The sequence below is a fragment of the Mirounga leonina genome, unplaced genomic scaffold (genome assembly GCF_011800145.1).
Source record: "Mirounga leonina isolate KUSES-001 unplaced genomic scaffold, KU_Mleo_1.0 Mir_180, whole genome shotgun sequence".
Lineage (NCBI taxonomy): Eukaryota > Metazoa > Chordata > Mammalia > Carnivora > Phocidae > Mirounga > Mirounga leonina.
The window spans coordinates 30,429,865-30,448,212 of record NW_023270469.1 but is presented as its reverse complement, the minus strand read 5'-3'; the positions used below and the strand labels follow the sequence as shown (position 1 = coordinate 30,448,212).

The 18,348-nt window shown below is 42.2% G+C and overlaps 1 pseudogene; it reads right to left on the bottom strand.

Annotated features, from left to right (window-relative positions):
- Window positions 1-11,410: 11,410 nt before the first annotated feature.
- Window positions 11,411-13,104, bottom strand: LOC118023431 (annotated as a pseudogene).
- Window positions 13,105-18,348: the final 5,244 nt, after the last annotated feature.

The window sequence follows — 18,348 nt, the reverse complement described above, 5'->3', positions numbered from 1 at the left end:
GGAAGTGTGAGTTAAGGAACAAATAATCCAACGGGTATCTACTGAACAGATGCTCAAGCGCTTATTTGCTGATTGTCAAGGCTAGCCGGCAGCAAAACAGAGGAGACTGTGCTGTTTGTCAGCCAAGTCTTTCTTTTCTATCTCAGATTTGCCCTGAGGACTCATGATTCACCTCCACTTCTCAGGGCTCCACCCTCTCACAATGCACCAGCTGAATTTGACCACCTTGATCCACTTCCCATGGGACCTGCCCCAGGTAACACAGTTAGAACATTAATGTCCCTGATGAGCACTGTAACTTCACAACCTTCATTACCACCTTGGCATACAAAGCTTTCTCAGTTTCTGCCCGAGATTAATCGCTTCCCTGGATGATTGACAATGGGAACATTCATTTCCTTCAGAGAAAAACACTCTTTCCACCCACTGGATGTCATCTTGTCACCCAGGTCTCAAAAGACAGCCACAAAAGAGCCAGCCATTGGTACATTTCACAAGGTCTGGGCTGTCCGGTCTTATTCATGACTAATTTGTTCTGCTATGGAGACCCTTCCAGAGACTATAGATGACTATTGTTAAAATGAGATGAGCTCAAGGAGAGAAGACATGAGAATGAGTTCTGGACCAGATAGAAGCTGGGGAGAAAGATAGAAGGACCCGGTACCAGCCAAATTACTTTTGTTTTAGTATTCAAACTATAGTGAATCCAAGTCACCATAAGCTCAGGTTATCTGAAGTCCAGCCTTTCCCTAGGGGTTTCTCCTCAGATATTACGAGGGATCCTCAGGGTTACTTAACCAACCTGTGAATCAGCCCCCATCTACTGCCACCTTCCAGCAGAGAGTTACTCTCAAGTGTCACCCTGAAAGCATGACAGCCTCATTTTCTGCTCTTGGTTGCCCAGGAGCACTTCCCCCTACCATGGCTATAGTATCTCTACAGCTAGAACCCAAACAGCTCAAGAAATCCAAAGAAATGCCCTGGAAATTGCGTACCATCACCAATGCCCTGCTTGTACCCCAACCATTGATAGAGAGCAGGCTCTACTGATTGGCTCAGGCTTCCATGGTTTGTCAAGTATGAGAAACAGTGGTCACACTCAAGGAAGTCCTTTGGCAAAACTGCCCCAAACTGCAAAACAGCTTTGTGTGAATTAAGAGATGAGCTAGATGTTAGACCAAGGCGGGGACATTTTTACAGTATTGCCAGACATTTTGCAAATGAAGGCGATTGCTCCAAAAATGTCAGTGTGAGTAAGCAGTGGCTTGGGCCTTTCACTGGGTCAAGGCAAGCTCAGGCTTTAGACCTTTTCGTCTGCAAATTCAACAGCACACTAGGACAGGACCCACCTGGATTAGGCAGAAATGTATGCTTCCACTACTACGGTGGCTATAAGGCCGATAAGATCAACTGAAATTTGCAAACCCACATTGCCTGTCTTCCCTGAGATCTTACTGGGCAGGGAGGGGGGGTCACTTACAATAGATAGAGCAGCCAGGGAGTAAAAGTTCCCCAGCCCCCAACATCTATCCCAGACAAATGAGACGTAGATAAAACAGGAGACGCTTAAAGAGTAATTCTGAATGCCTTGAATTCTTAAAAAAAAAAAAAAAAAAAAAAAACAACCTCCAAACAAGATTCTCCTAGGAGAAGATAGAAAAATACAACTGAAATGAAGCTTTTTGGAAATGAAAAAGAAATGGCACATTTGACAAAGGTCAGCTGGCCAGGCTCCTGTGATGACAGCATCCTGGGAGTATTAATATGTACCAAGAGCTGTAAATGGTTGCAAAAATGTACATGGATTCCTTGACATAATGTACTAGCTCACACCATCTGCCACTTTCAGCCGTCATGGGCTGCATGCTTGAAATCCTTTTTAATCACTTTCACTTAACAAGAAGTTGAGCTCAAAGCTAATTGTTGAAAATCTGCCACTAGAGTGGTTCCTTGGGGTTGTTGCTCTGGTGACCTTTTAGGACATCTAAGATGGGCAGAAGTCTACCAAAGAATGCCAAGAATTTTGAAACTTCATGTGCTAGTCCACATTGGCTTCCAAATTGAGCTTTTTTTATGCTAATGTGGCCATACATAGCAGGCAGACCAGTGGAATCCCCACATACAAACATGCAGTTTCCACAAAGTCAGTTGAATGTGCTCAGGGAGAAATAAAACAAGTTTTTAATAGAATATGGTCCCTACACATAAGCCAACTATTCTTTCTCAAGAAACTCAAGATCTAGTCAACTCAAGAAACCATGAGTCCAACACTTCAAGGTGAATATGGACATTCTGGACTTATCCAGGTCTGATACTGTATGCCCCAAACCATATTTGCTATATATCCTGGTGAGTTTAAAATATGTTTCAATGAAATTTTTGATTATACACACTTCTTGCCTTATATAAACATTTAGAGCCTAACTCGAGTCTTAAGAGTTAAGCCTTCTTTTGACATTCTCTTCAAGTCCACAGAAAGCCAACCTCTCTTTGGAGATTAGTGGAAGTATGTGTAAGGAAAGTGAGAATAACCATAGCTGGTGGGTGCTGTGATCTGTGAGGTAGACTCTCCAATTTACAGTCGGTTTGTTTTGTTTTCTCAGGGAATTGTCCTCTTGGCAACATTTTGCCAAAAAGTCAACTTTAAGGCCCAAATAAGCAGATTTTCTAAGAGGGAAATAAGGACCTTCCCCATCCTTCAAAAAAACACAGGAGAGAACAAATCCAAGATCAGAGCTATATAAATCCTGTGTATCCTGGAAAGATACATGCTGGAAACACACACTGGCATTGGAATAGGGGCAGTTATGTAGTGAGGCTTTTACAGGTGAGCTATAGGCATTTGTCCCTCCTGCACTGAAACAGTCTTTGGAGTCTCATTGGCCAAATGGACTGATCTTAACACCAATTCCTTTACTCTCTATTGGCTCCTAGATTTGTTCACCATAGAATGAATTTGTTTTCCACTATGCCTCAAATGCATCTCATGACAGTTAATTTTATGCCTCAACTCACCTGGGCCATAGGGTGCCCAGATATTTGGTCAAACATTTTTTTTGAGTGTGTCTGTAAGGGTGTTTTAGGGTGAGATTAACATTTGAATTGGTAGACAGAATAAAGCAGATTGCCTTCCCTAATGCAGATGGGCCCCACCCAATCAGTTGAAGGCCTGAAGAGAAAAGGCTGAATCTGAGAGCTTGAGCTGGGGCATAGGTCTTTTCCTACCTTCAGACTTGAACTGACATATTGGCTCTTCTTGGATCTCAAGTCTGCTGGCTTTTAGACCAGAATTTACACCATTAGCATTCCTGGTTCTCAGGCTTTTGGACTCAAACTGGAACTACATCTTTGGATCTCCTGGGTCTCCAGCTTGCTGGCTGTAGATTTTTGAGACTTCTCAGCCTCCATAATCATGTGAGCCAATTTCTTATAATAAATCTCTTTACACACACACACACACACACATACACATATCCCACTAATCAGTTTCTTTGGAAAATCCCAACTAAGACATACTTCTGTAGCCAGAACAATCCTTGCAGTTTGTGCATCAAACTGGGTCTCAAGCTGACTACATAACATCAGAATAGACTAGAATATGCTCTAGTAACAAGCAATTCCAAAAGCTCAGAGACTTAGAGCCATAGTGGTCATTCACAATACACACCCATCCTAGGTCAATTGAGGAGGTCATGTCATTTGTCACTGTAGTCATTCAGGGTTGTAGGCAGATGGAGCAGCCACTCCCACTTCCCCCAAATCTTGCTGGCCACTGTGCCAGGGCCAAAGGAAGCTCTGGACAGTCTTGCACCACAAATGACACATTCCAGCCTAGAAAAGACAAACATTACTTTCACTTATACCTCATTGGCCTGGGCTGGTACACAGCTCCATCCAACCATTAGAGGAACAGAGAGTATAATCCTACCATGTGCCTGTAAGACAGTGAGCTGGAAATATTTAGGAAGGACTGCTCTATTCATCTAAGACATGACTCTCGTTTCTGCTGTCTTCTCTAGGTGTCTTAAAAATCACAAAGCAGTCTATTTGACCAGATCCTATGAACAGCAAACAAACAAACATACAAAAACCACCTTGGACTGGTTTTTAATTGAAATAATCAGGTCAACAAGCAAATAAGCAAACAAATATAAAACCCTCAGGGTGATGGCCCGAAATGTTTCTTGGATGCACTAGTTTTGCTGTTCCGTTGTAGAAAAGCATTAGTGCCCAAAAGGAAGTGTTGCTCCTTTCAGGTGTCTTTCTGTTCTCCATCCCACCTTGTGAACAATCACCTTTCCAGAATTCTTATCTTATAGTCTCTATTCTTGACTTGAATTCTCTTACATTCCCCCCAAATTTCTCTATCTTCCTTCCATTCCAAGAATTGATATTTTATTCAGGTGGGACATACCATTTATCTCAAGAGCATTACTACATAAATCATAGAGCAAGGCAATCGGGAGGGTAGCCTTAAAAATCAGTGAGAATAATTCCTTAAGGTTATGAAACCATTTCATGGAGCATTTGAGTGCAGCTGGGTCATACAAGAAAATCACCACTGACTCATTCCTTCAGAAGGTGCAAAGGAAAAATAGGGGTTCCTACAGCATAAAGCACATGCTTACTATTGACTTTTCCCCTATGGATAGCATTTTCCCAGAGAGTCATATTCTTATTTATTCATAAAGACGAGGGTAGAAATCAAAAGATAAATAGTATCTCTGGCCTTAACCACCCACCTCTTGATAAGTACAAATTGCATTTGAATTTCTCTTTCAGCTCTTTGATATTTGACATATATTTAAAGTAAATATCAGTCATATAGAACACCTGCATAATCTTGGAGAGGGTTATAGTCATGCAAATAATACTGCTAGATTAGGGACTGGGGGATAAAAGCAGTGTTAACTCTAGGTCTTAATTTGAAAGGCTAAATCTGTCACCTGTCACTCTAATTACACTAGTCCTCTGTCCTCCACAGGTTTCCTGATTACACATACATGTGTGGTGGCTTTCAATGGAAGGGACAAAGCATTTTAGAGAAGCCACAAAAGTGTTCTTGTCAATTACAGCAGCTATTAATACTAATTGTGCTTTAGAATTCTCACCAACAACAGCATTAGAGACCCCAATTAATATACCACAGTTCATAAAGACACGATGGAACCTGAGGTGTTAATGACACCAGTCTAATAACTAGTCCGGTTGTGGTGTGAACTGGCTCAGAGTTAGAATTTTAAGTACCACACAGAAAAGAAATTAGCATTCTTCAGGCTCCTGTTGTAACGTGGGTGTATGGAGCTGGCTGACACAGCACAACTGTGGTTGGAGGTACATAAAGCCCCTGAAAGGGGAGTTTTGCTTTCCAAACCTTTAGAAAAACAGAACGACCTTACCAGTATTGTCAGTCTGGGTGAACTTGTGAGGTTGGGTTGAACAGAGCGGGGTGCTTCACCTGGGAATGTTCATCTCTACGGTCAAACACCAAACAGAAGGAGAGTTACAAGGACTTCCAAAGGCCAGCTTCTACTCATCTAGAAGATAAGACTTCAAGAGTACAGACTTCTAGAAAAGAGGAAGGAAAATCTCTCTCCTTTTGTTTACAGAATTAAGAACTTGCCTTGGGGTGGGGGTGGGAGTTGTACCTGTAAATAGGTGCTTATTGTTCATACTTGTGAAACACACACACATACACACCTGTTCTTAGCCACTCTCTACAGAGTAATGGCCCAACTTTACAGAATTTTGTCTCCATTCCATTGGTAGAGTTCCTCTTTTCACACATCTCAGAGGGCCAAGAGGCTGTTCCAGATGGTAAAATAAATTCCCTTCATTTAACTTGAATTGATATCAAGATTTTTGTGCAATAGATTTGGAAACAGAGGTGACTGAGTTAGGGGATTTTGTTTATTATTTTCAGATCCCTGCTCTTCTTTGGCTTAAACCCTCTGCATCCCACCACGCACATCTCCCTGCACAGACATTACAATTAGGTACTTGTCATAGATATCCACGAATGCATGCGATCACACTCTCAACAGGTAAGGTATCACTGATTTCTTCTCTTGCGCAGCGATAAAGCAGAGTCAGGAGGTCGAGCCTAACACAGTTACTGCCCTCAGTAGCACGGACCAGTCATTTTACTGCTCTGTGCCACTGTTTCCTCAACTGCTGAAAGAGGGTACTCATTACTGCCCCCACTTCCTCCTGAGTATGTGATAGGGAAGAAAGGATAGGGATGTCTTTGGAAGGGGGGGAAAGGTATTATACAAAAATTGGATGCTATTAATCAACTAAAGAAGAGGTTTAAAACAAACAGTGGTGGGCGCACCTTGGGTGGCTCAGTCAGTTGAGTGTCCAACTCTTAGTTTGGGCTCAGGTCATGGTGTCAGGGTCATGAGATCAAGCACTGCACTGGGCTCTGCACTCAGTGGGGAGTCGACCTGAGATTCTCTCTCTCCCTCTATCCCTCTCCCCACCCCCATTCTCTCTCTCTCTCTCTCTCTCCCTAAAATAAAAAAATAAATCTTTAAAAAAAAAAAAAAACAGTGGAGGAGGGAAGAGGAGAGAAAAAGACAGGGAAAGAAAGTATAAGCATATTCATCAACAGAACCACCCACCTTCAGGGAAGCTCTTGGAAAATGTTGCCTATTCCATGGGATGTTGGTAGGTGTTACGTGATAAAAACATTCCAGCAAGGGGTGCCTGGGTGGCTCAGTCGTTAAGCGTCTACCTTTGGCTCAGGTCATGATCCCAGGGTCCTGGGATAGAGCCCTGCATCGGGCTACCTGCTCAGTGGAAAGCCTGCTTCTCCCTCTCCCACTCCCCCTGCTTGTGTTCCCTCTCTTGCTGTGTCTCTCTCTGTCAAATAAATAAATAAAATCTTTAAAAAAAAAAAAAATTCCAGCAACCCCATCCTTGGGCCCATGCAAGAGAGGCCCCTGATCTGGGTCTTAAGTGGCAGAGGCCTACTCTGGCCTTCTCTAAGCTATGCCCTTTTGGACAAGGAGGCCACAGGGCCGAAGGGACATGTCTACTCAGAACCCACACTGCTCCTTCTAGCCCACACTCTGCATACCCAGATAGCTCCCACACTCGTGGAGAAGGAACTTGGATGTGGATGCACAACTGGAATGGTCACAGACATGTATCAAGGGCTCCCTGTAGCGTGGGACACAACCAGTGGTGGGTACAGAAGACAGAAGAGACCATGAGCTGGGGGCCAAGCTCTCCCCATACAGAAGTCCAAGGTGTTCAAGAATTCTGAATTCAAACCTGGATTTCCAGGTAATTAGTAAGGTATATTTGTCAAGATAGTAGGATATAGTATATATTACATAACATTTTGTTAGCTCAGTTTATAACTTAGACTATTTAGATGTTGGTATATAAGTTTCCCTTTACACTCTTTAAAGGCCCTGAAAATATTAGGATTAGGCCCAGATTCCAGGGTCAGTTAAGTTTGGGAAACACTGGGATAAGTAGTTAAACAGACTTTTTTTTTAGTCCAGGATATCTCAGAGCCTTAAATATGCATCATGCATTATGCATATCCTAGAAGGGATTATACCATATTTCCTTCATTCCAAAATGCACTTTTTTCCCCACATTTTAGCATTTCTGAAATCAAAATGCATCTTACAGTTGTAGTCAGCCAGAAAACAGCTGTGCCCGAACATATGCATTAAAATTTGCTTTGTGGCTGTCAGCGGCTTGGAAGAAAATCCCAGAAACAATAGTAGAGCATGTTTTTAAGAAATGTTGCAGCATCCAAACTCTGGTGACAGAGAAGAAGATACTTTGTAAAAAAACCCCACAAACTTCAATGACTTGGAGTCAAACAAATGATCAGAGGGTCCAGTTCAACATGAAGGGAGCCTAAGCAACTTACTTTGTTTAAATTTTCTTCTTTAATACCCAAGAGTGATTATGATAAAATATATATATCTACATAAATATTATAGAACTCTTTCAATAAGTAGAAAATAAAAATTCCAGGTGCTAGGAAAGAGTTATTTCATGGTTTAGTTGGCGGCAGTTTGTCTCTCTTGGTTGAGCATAAAGTAATGGTATGTCCTTATTTAATGGCATTTTAGATTCTATGAAATACAATAATAGGCAAAGTTTCCCAAATACCTTTGAATGGGGAGGGCCCTTTTTTCTAAATTATTATATGAGATTCATGTTTTCTGAAGCATGCTTTGAAAAGGCTGCCTTAACGCAAAGAATACTGAAATATAGGGGTTGAAAGGGGCTTCAGAAGACCCAAATCCCTCATTTTCTTTTTTTTTTTTAAAGATTTTATTTATTTATTTGAGAGAGAGAGCACATGAGATGGGGGAGGGTCAGAGGGAGAAGCAGACTCCCTGCTGAGCAGGGAGCCTGATGCGGGACTCGATCCAGGGACTCCAGGATCATGACCTGAGCTGAAGGCAGTCGCTTAACCAACTGAGCCACCCAGGCGCCCAAATCCCTCATTTTCAAGACAGGAAAAGTGAGGTACTTGCCCAAGATTACACAGCTTACAACTGGCAGGTATAGATAAGAACCAGCTATCCTGAGTCCTGATAGAAAATTTTGATCCTTAGATGAATTGACTCCTTCTGGTTTTTATCAAACTGGTTGTTTCTGTCCCAACCACAATTAGTGAATCAATAGTCTGTTCTTTTGTGTCTTGGCACAATCAAAATTCGTTTCTGATTTGCCTGTCAATAATCAATTAAAAAAAAAAACTAAAAAGATTGACAAAGAACGAACATTCATCCAGAGGTCCATACACCAACAGATTCAAGAAGCTCAATGAACCACAAGTTGAGTGCATTTAAAGAGAACTGCACCAAAATCCCATCATCAAATTGCTGAAAGCCAACTATTAGAAAAAAAAAAAAATCCCTAAAGCAGCCAGAGAAAAGGAATATAGATAGGTTAAAAATAAAAGAATAGGAAAAAGACTTCATGTAAATGCTAATTAAGTGGGAGGTGAAATGACTTTGCTAATATTAGACAAAGTAGACTTCAGAACAGGGAAATTACCCAGAATCTTCTAATGACATTTCTGTCATTACAGTATCATAGTATCTAATGTCTAATGACAAAAGGTAAATCATCAAGAAGATCTAACAATCCTAAACAGATATGCCCAATAACAGAGCTTCAAAATATCTGAAGCAAAAGCCAACAGACTAAAAAGAGAACTAGACAAATCCACAGTTACCATTGGAGATGTCAACAATCCCCTCTCAGTAATTGATAGAGTAAGAAGGGAGAAAATCTGCGAGAGTACATCCAGATGCACAGCAATGCATGTACACAACTCTTCGGAGAAGCACAATTTGAATCTGGGCTTTGCCACTGAAAAGTAATGACATAGACTCCTGAGGTGCTATTTGGTCTAGGGTCCTGTCAAGGGAAATAGTTGTCACATGCTTCTCAGCTTATGACGAGATTGAAACAATTCATGTGTCATTGATCTTGGGCTCTCCACTTCTGCCCCAAAGCACTGAGAAGCTAAGACGAACCTGTGTGGGGAGCTTCTCCTTGAATGACTATAATATGTATTGCCTCTTTCTTGGGGACGACAACCCTATTAGGACACAGAGGGGATAAAACATTCATACTCCCTTTTCTGTGTCATTTATCTCTAGAGAATGCTAAATACATGCCAGATAAATCCCCATGTGGTAGATGGATACAGTCATGGTCCCCAGTGAATTGTGCCTCCTTCTATCTATGCCCATGTGTAGGTCATCCCAGTGGGACTGTTGTCTTGGTCATGTGACTTCCTTCGGCCAATAGGATGGTCAGCAAAGATGTCCTGGGCAGAGGCTCAAAAGGCACTTGTGAATTAGGATTTTTCTCTCTCTCTCTTTCACCTTTTTTAGAACCCAGCCTCTATATAAAGAAGCCTAGGCTAGCCTCCTAGAGACATGAGCCCATTGACAGCAAAGCACCAATCACCAGAAACATGAGTTAGGCCATCATAGACACCCAGCTCCAGACAAGCAACCAGAAGTGACCCCAGATGAGCTGGGCTAAAACCCAGCCCAGATTGCTGACCCACAGAATTGTGTGCAATAAAATGTTGTTTTAAGTTTTGGGGTGGTTTACTAGCCAACAATCAATAACTTGTTATACCCAAAGCACTGGCCAGCTCTGTACCAAGAAAAGCAGGAGTAGTAACCATTCTTCCGGCTACTCGAAGGAGAGACAGAAAATGTCTCATTATATTGCCTGGGACTTTGGGCTTAACTTCTCCTGATGCAGTCCCTCTCTCAGCCCAGCAAATCGATGTGAATAAAACACATGTGCTGGAAATCCCCTGATGCCCTTCTAGGCAGAACTTTTTGGTTAGGAAAAGAAAAAGAAACTTAATTTGAAGCTTTAATAACCTCCCAATTAGGTTGTTTCTGCTAGCATTAATATTTAATCATGACATTACTGTGACTATTTTAGAATTGAACTGAAATTAAGTATAAATGTTTGATCATAAATAATTTCATTATTAAGGATAATCTGTTATATATGTTTCTGTGCCTATCTTTTATTAAGTTTACTTTTCATGTTGACATTTTTAAGGGCATAATTGTATGTTTTTGTTCTTAGTAATATTGTTACCATATATTAATTATGGCATCATGCCAGGAACACTAGTAATGAACTTAAGTTGGATTTTCTACTTTTAAGAGCCAGCTACAGGCTCTCTCTCCTACACAACTAACAAATAGATGGTCAGCTTTGAGCTCTACATCGATTCCCTGAATTATTCTTTCTCTCTTTATTTGTGCATAAGCACCATTGCTCTTCAGTTATGGGAAAAATCAGTGAAAATGAGAGTGGGAGGGATGGTTATCTTTGTCCCTTTTTCAGGGGTTTCTTGGAGGCCACATATAGCACCAAAGGAAGGGTGTGTGTGGTAGGCAGAATAATAGTCTCCCAAGGATGTCCACATCCTAATCTCCAGAACCCATGAATATGTCACCAAACATGGCAAAAGAAACTTCTTCGCAGATATGATTAAGGACTTAAAGATGGAGAGATAATCCTGGATTATCTGGGTGTGCTCAATGTAATTGCAAGGGACCTTAAAAGTGGAAGAGAGGCAGAGGAGAAAGTCAAGGAAGTAGATGTGACAATGGAAGCAGGGTTGGAGTAATATATGAGAAGGACTCACCTCACCACTGTGGACCTTGGAGATGGAGGAAGGGGACACACATTAAGGAATGGGGGCAGCTTCTAGAAGTTGGAAGATGGGAGGAAATGGATTCTCCCCTAGAACCTCTGAAAGTGAGTGCAGCCCTGATTTGAGCCTAGTGAGACCCAGGTCAGACTTCAGAACTGTATGATAACAGATGTGGGTTTGGTTTGGTTTGGTTTTCTGCTTCTGTTTTTTTGGTAGCACCAAGGTTTATTAAGCTGTGCCTTGGTACAGGCGCTGGGAATTGCCCATGGTGCTCTTGATGTTCTGCCAATTCTTCTTGAGCAATGACACCAGGAAATTAACAGCTAAGTGGATGTTGTACATGAGCTCATCATCTGTCATCTTCATGTGGCCAACGGCCACTGCCAGACACAGCACCTTCTTCATCTGGGAATTTGATCATGGACTTCCCTTCATCCACTTTGGCCACCATGTTCTCACTGAGGGTCAGCAAGGAATGGAACTTGACAGCCTTATTCGGTCCTGAGTCCAGGATTCATGGGCTCTGCTTGATCAGAGATTCTGAAGCCAAAAAAGCATCATACTTCTTGGTCAGCTTCTTAACTCATTTTTTATTCTTGTTGAGTTCCTTCAGTGCCTCAATGTCCGTGTGGGGAATATCCACAGCCTTGGCCTCATCACAGCACTGCTGGTCCCCCAAAACACATATGGAGAACTTGGGGGTGGGGAGTGGACTTAAGCCTGACGGTGCCCAAGAAGCATTTGTCTTTCTGAGAGTCATAGCTCTTCAAGCTGTTCTGCAGCTCCACCATCTCCAGCATCTTCAAAAACCACGGGCACTTGTACTGGTTCCCATGCAGGATTTCCTGCACCACCTTGTATAGGGTGTCACGGGAGACTTTGCTGCTCATGGTGCCACATGCCATGATCACTGGGCAAGAGCTAGATGTGTGTTGTTTAAAGCCACTACGTTGGTGGCAATCTGTTACGGCAGCCACAGGAAACTGATATAGGTGACATCCCCTGGGAGCACCCCAGTGGGATCTGGGCAGTCCCACTTATGAGCTGTGGCAGGAGGCAAGTTGTTTAACCTCTGTAAGCTGGCATTTTCTACTCAATAAAGTGAGGGCAACAGTGGTTACTTCATAAGGTTATTGGGATAATTAAATGAGGTAATTTGCATAAACCTCTTTGCATGAGTGTCTAGCTCATTTTAAAGATTTGCTAAAGGTCAATTATTGTTGCCATTATTAAAACCTGCTGTGTCCCACTGTTGTTGTTCACACTTAGTTGTGCCCTGCCCTGGTAGAAGATCCCAGTGCCTGACAAGTGACCTGCCCAGCCTTCCTGGAGGTGGTATGCACTCCTTGCCTCATTGTTACGCTTGGCCCTGGGACTTCTTTGGCCAATGGACTGTGAGCAGACTCCAGCCAAGCCACTTCCAAGAGGAAGCTTTGGGAGCAGGTGCATAGTTTGGCTCAGCCTCTTGTTCTTTTCTCTTTGTGACAAGAAAGACATTTCCCAGATAAGGGCTGCTCCTTCCACCTGAGTCCTGGCTGCGAAGACACATGGCACAGAGCCACAGCACATGCAAAGTGAGATGTAAATGTTTATTGTCGTAAGTCATTGAGATTGGGGGGTTGTTTGTTTTCATAGTAAAGTTGACAAACACACCTCTCATAGATACTGGTTAGAGTCTGCCAGCTCACACACATGCACACACATCTCCCTCCAGACTGTCTACAAGAACTACACTTGGCCTATAACTACTCTGACACTCATGTTAGTATTCTATGATACTAATGCTAGGAACCCTAACTAATATTAGGAGGCCGTGGGTGCCTGGGTGGCTCAGTCGGCTAAGCGGCTGCCTTCGGCTCAGGTCATGATCCCAGTGTCCTGGGATCAAGTCCCGCATCGGGCTCCCTGCTCTGCGGGGAGCCTGCTTCTCCCTCTCCCTCTGCCTACTTGTGTTCTCTATCTCTCTGTCAAACAAATAAATAAAATCTTTAAAAATATATATATATTAGGAGGCCCTAACCATAGTTAATCCAAGCACAAATGGACACTTGGCCTCATGTGGGCAAATAAAGGCTTTTCCCAAGAAATTTGGAATTATGACCTGGACGCAGCTAGAGAGTTTTGCTTAGGTCTATAAATAATAGCAAAGATTTGGGAAGAGGGGGAAATCCTAGAAATTATGGCTTGATCATCTTGGGCCTTGCAGTTGGAGAAACAGAAAAGGAATATCTGCAGAGACAGAAAAGTAGAGATGCAAGAGAAGAAGACATGGCGGCCTGAGTCCCTCACGGTTTTCTACTCCCTGAACATGGTTTACCCTGAGGCCCTCGTGCTCCATGGATAAGCCAGTCTCCTTTCAATAAATCCCCCCTCCTACTTAAGTAATCCCAAGTTGGTTTCTTTAACCTTGAGCCAAAAGTATCCTGACTGAGATGAAGTTCTAGGCAAAGGTGTCACTATTAGGAGGTAACAAGGAAAAGTTTCCATCCATGAGAATCCCGAAAGTCCTAAGAAATCAGTCTGCACATAACAGAGAATACAACCTCCCCTCTTCCCTGTCTGACTGAGCCCCATTGGTGCAGAGCTCATAACTCCCCACTTGCTGTAAAACTGATCTTTTCTGAGCACAGGAGTCAGAGAGGTAGAAGATGATGGTTTCGGTACAATTAGTTCACCATTAAACTCTAAATATTAGAGTCCTACTCTGTTCTAGACACCATGATAGCAGGAGAAACACAAAGAAGATAGCCCCATCCTGCCATTTGTGAGCATATAGCTTAGCAGAGGATAAGAGGGTAGGAAAGAAGCTCAAAGAAAAGGTTCCAGGTGGGAGGTTGGGCCCCATCTCCACCACTAACTAGCTGTGCAGCTTCAGGAGTCATTCCACCACTCTGGCCTTCAACCTCCCATCAACAAAATGAGGGGCTAGATTAAATGATTTTTACAGGTTTTTCCATGACACCTGGTCCATTGTCACTATAGCTAAGATCTGATAAGCAAAAATTAGCCACTGCCTTGGACTGTCAGTAACTTCCACATACAGTGTGAGGCTGGCTTCATCAGAACCATTTGGGGAACAGTCTAAAAATGCAGATTTTTGGAGCCTCAACTCCAGAGTTCTGATTCAATGGGGCTGGGCATCACCTCGGCTAGTGTTGATTGTTAATACATGGCCCAACTTGGGAACCACTATCCCAGGCTATTGTAGATTCTACAGAAATGTCCCAGCCTTCCCTTAAGTACATAAACAATCAGCAGCATGATAAACTGATAAACTGTACATTAATTGGTAATACTTACATAGAAATTCTTACCCAGCCTGGCACCATACTATGCATTTATAGGTAGTATTAATTCATTTAATCCTAACAACCCTGTGAGGGGAGTATTTCACTCTCCCCAGAAGGATTTTAATTGTTTTATTCATCACTTCCCTCCTCAATGCAACTACGGACTTTGATCTGGACTTCCCTATAGGAGAGTGATTCGAATAAATAAATAATTAAAATTAAATAAAACACAAAAGGAAAAGAAATCTTCATTTAGAAGCTACCTGTTCTGTGAGCCCGTCTCACACCCACACTCCTTTGTGACCTCATGTCATTACCCACCATGCCTCCAGTAAACTGTGAGGAAAAAATGACAAAGAAATGGATAGTACTTCCCAGGATAGGGTGATCTAATGCAATGGAGATTTAGTAGTGGGCTTATTCTGCCATTGACCCAGATGTCAGGAGAAATCTGTGCATCAGATAAGGTAGAAGAAAGGACCCAGTTGGATGATCTTGAAATTTTATGATCAGATGTGATACCAGATATTTATACTCTGGTTAAGGTAATAATTTGTGAATATGGAGAAAGTGAGAAAAGGTGTGAGGACATAAGCCACTGAGGATTTTATTGGATCTGGGGAGGGTTCTATCTCAAGGAGAAGTGATAGCAAGCAACTGTAGTTTAAACAAGGCATTCAATTATTTCACATATCTAAGTTTGGAGCTAGGTGTTCCTGTGTTGGTTCAGCATTGCACCCAGGATCCATATTATTTTCTATCTTCCATTCTTTTACTCCACCATCTTCCACATGTAGATATTCAGCCTCCAGCTTATTACCTCATGATCATAAGATGGCTGCCATAACCCTGGGTATTATATCCTAACACTACCGCATCCAAAGCAAGAAGGGAGAGAACAAGCCCTTTCTTCATACGTCTCTCTCTGTTGCCACACAGGAAAACTCATTCCAGAAATAACAGTCCCCTTATGCCTCTTTGGTTAGAACTAGGTCACTTGGCCACTTGTAAGGGTCAAATTGTGCCTCCCCAAAATTTATGCTTTGAAGCCCTAACACCCAGTACCTCAGAGTGTGACCTTATCTGAAGATAAAGTCTTTACAGAGGTAATCAAGTTAAGGTGAAATCTTTAAGGTGGGTCTTAGCCACCAGTGCCCTTATAAGAAGAGAAAATTTGGACACAGAGGGAAGATGATGTGAAGACACAGGGAGAAGGAAAACAGCCATCTATAAGCTGAGAGAAGTTTGGAACAAATCCTTCCCTCATGGCCCTCAGAAGGAACCAACCTGCTGACACCTTGATCTTGGATTTCCAGCCTCTAGAACTGAGACAGTAAATTCCTGTGGTTTAGACCACCCAGGCTTTGCACTTTGTTACAGGAGCTACAGCTAACGAAGACAGCCACCTGTACCTAAATTCAAGAGGTGCCATGAAGTGAACATATAATCAGCCTCTGTTGTGCAAGGCAGACCTATGAGCATACACTATAGAGAGGAGAATGTCTGTTGACTGGCAGCTAGCGGTGACAGTGCCATCTTTGTTTGCAGGTCACATAAATTGATTCTGACTAACTTAGTCAGAAGGGAAGCCTTAGAATATGAGGAAGGGGTTAGGATTAGGGAATTGGTGGGAAGGCTAGAGAACCAAGCTCAGAAAAATTACAGAAAGCAGGGCGGTCTGGGGGTCTGGATAGCAGGAACGACATAATCTTCTCATAGCTCCCCTGTTCCAATGAATGTGCTCCTAATATATTTTGTGCCATAAAAATGCCAATGATTCTGAGCCCCAGAAGAGCAGGGACCTAGCTTTTGACCAAGGAAGAAGACAGAAGGCTAACCTGATTTAAGTATAACAAAGCTAGCTCATACTGGGCTGGAGACAGATAATTCCCCAAAAGGAAAGTATGGAATTACTTCGTAAAGAAAATTAGGAATAAAAGCTGGGAGGGAAGAGAATTTAATTTCCACTACACTGATGGAGGAAGGGCAATGGGTACAGAAATTAGAGATAAAAAGGGCTTCCTTACACCATGGCAGGTTGTCCCATACCATGGAGATGGGTCTTCAGGGCCAAGCTCTAAGTAATGTTTAAGCTGCCCATACTTTGCATTCTAAAACCCTCAACCCCTGAACATGATAATTAATTACTTAGTATCCATTCTGTATTCATTTCTAATATATTCTTCTAGGTCCTCCCTATCCCTTTTGGATCGTAAGCCCTCAAAGACCAAGTTAAGAAGCAAACACAAAAGCAAATGGTTTAAATTCACCAGGATCACCCACTTTCTTCAAATGCAGTACCTTTGTCCATGCAAATAACAAAGACAAAAAAATCACTGAGTCGGTATTGACGAGGCACCAAAACATCTGGTCGATCAGATCAAGTTGGCAAACAGCCTGTCACTCTGGTCAAGGGAGGGGAGAATCTGCCAAATTAGATGTTTGACTGAATTGACAGGCTGTCTTGGTCAAAATAAGTCTTTTTTATTAAATGTTGAGAGATCATAGTATATCAAAAAGAAAATCTACACAAGCCACTATTCATCTATGTACACAGTAAAATCAAGGTGGCATATTGGAAATCTCTAAATAACACTTTGTCTACACAAAAGGGTGTAATTCTTTGGGTCAGAATAAATTAGGAAAGAAAGCCTCCTTTTCAAGTGGAAAAGGATGGAGAGACTAAATTGCTTGGAGACCATGTGTCATCTCTATCAATATGATTTCCTACCACCTCTACCATTTCACACTGCTTGCATGGTGCCAGCCCCATAGACTGAGTGAGCATCATGCTGTTCTTTCTTTATTATCTTATTTAATCCAGCCAACAGTTCTATAAGGTGAGGACCGCTATCTTCATTGCAGAAAGAGGAAAACTGTGGTGTATGTGGTGTATGTAGCTTCCCCAGCTTTACACAGAAATTACATTTCAGAGAGGAGACTTGAACTTATGTCTGACTTCAGAGCTCTTGCCTTCTAAGAGTATTCAACTATTTCTTCCTAGCCACACTCCTGGGCATCTTTCTCCCTTAGGCCGACTCAAAAATTCTAGAACCTTCTTGTCCAGTTGTTCCAGGTCAAAGAGTGCCTCTTTTCATCAGCTCCCATAAATGCAAAAAATGTTCCCTCAACAGCCCTGGCTGCAAAATTCCTTAATCCAACATGCCCTTGCCTTTCATTAACGCTCAAGGCCATGGAGTCCCACCTGCCCGTTTGAGCATTCCATTTTCCATAGGCAATGTGGGTTTACCCCTTCTGCTGTACAGTCTGTTCTTGGAGTGGAGAACTTTCACACAATAGTATGTACAAAATAGTTATCTCCTGCCTTCTTTGATTTAACTCAGGCACCAGAGGGCTGCTTCTTTGAGCACAATGGTAAGATTTTCATTGCATTGTCATTGACTTTTGTCTTATATTTATGGCCATGTCTTCAATTTCTCCTTTAATTTAGAGAACAAGAGCTGCTTGAAAGTCACCAAGGCTGGCTACTCAGCGGACTGTCTCCTGCCACTTCTTGATTGTTTCTTCTCTTTTATTCATCCTGACTTCAATTTCTCTCTTGTGCAGCGTGACCAAAGCCCAAAGGGAATCACAGGACAGGAAGAAATGGTTTCTAATTGACCCTTTCCTTCAGGGACAATAGCTCAAAGGGTATGTAGAACCTTTTACAGCACATGAACTTCTTTAAATTCTTTGCCTTTAAGGGGTCTGACAGAAATTAGTAAGAAGGAAGAACAACCTTCCCATGATCCATTTTAGTAAGGCACAAAATTTTTTAAAACAACTGCTTCAACAGCCTGAATCAATTCCTTTAAATTCTAGACCCCTATTTTTCCATACTTACCTCTTAGACAAGCATTATATTTAATTGAGCTG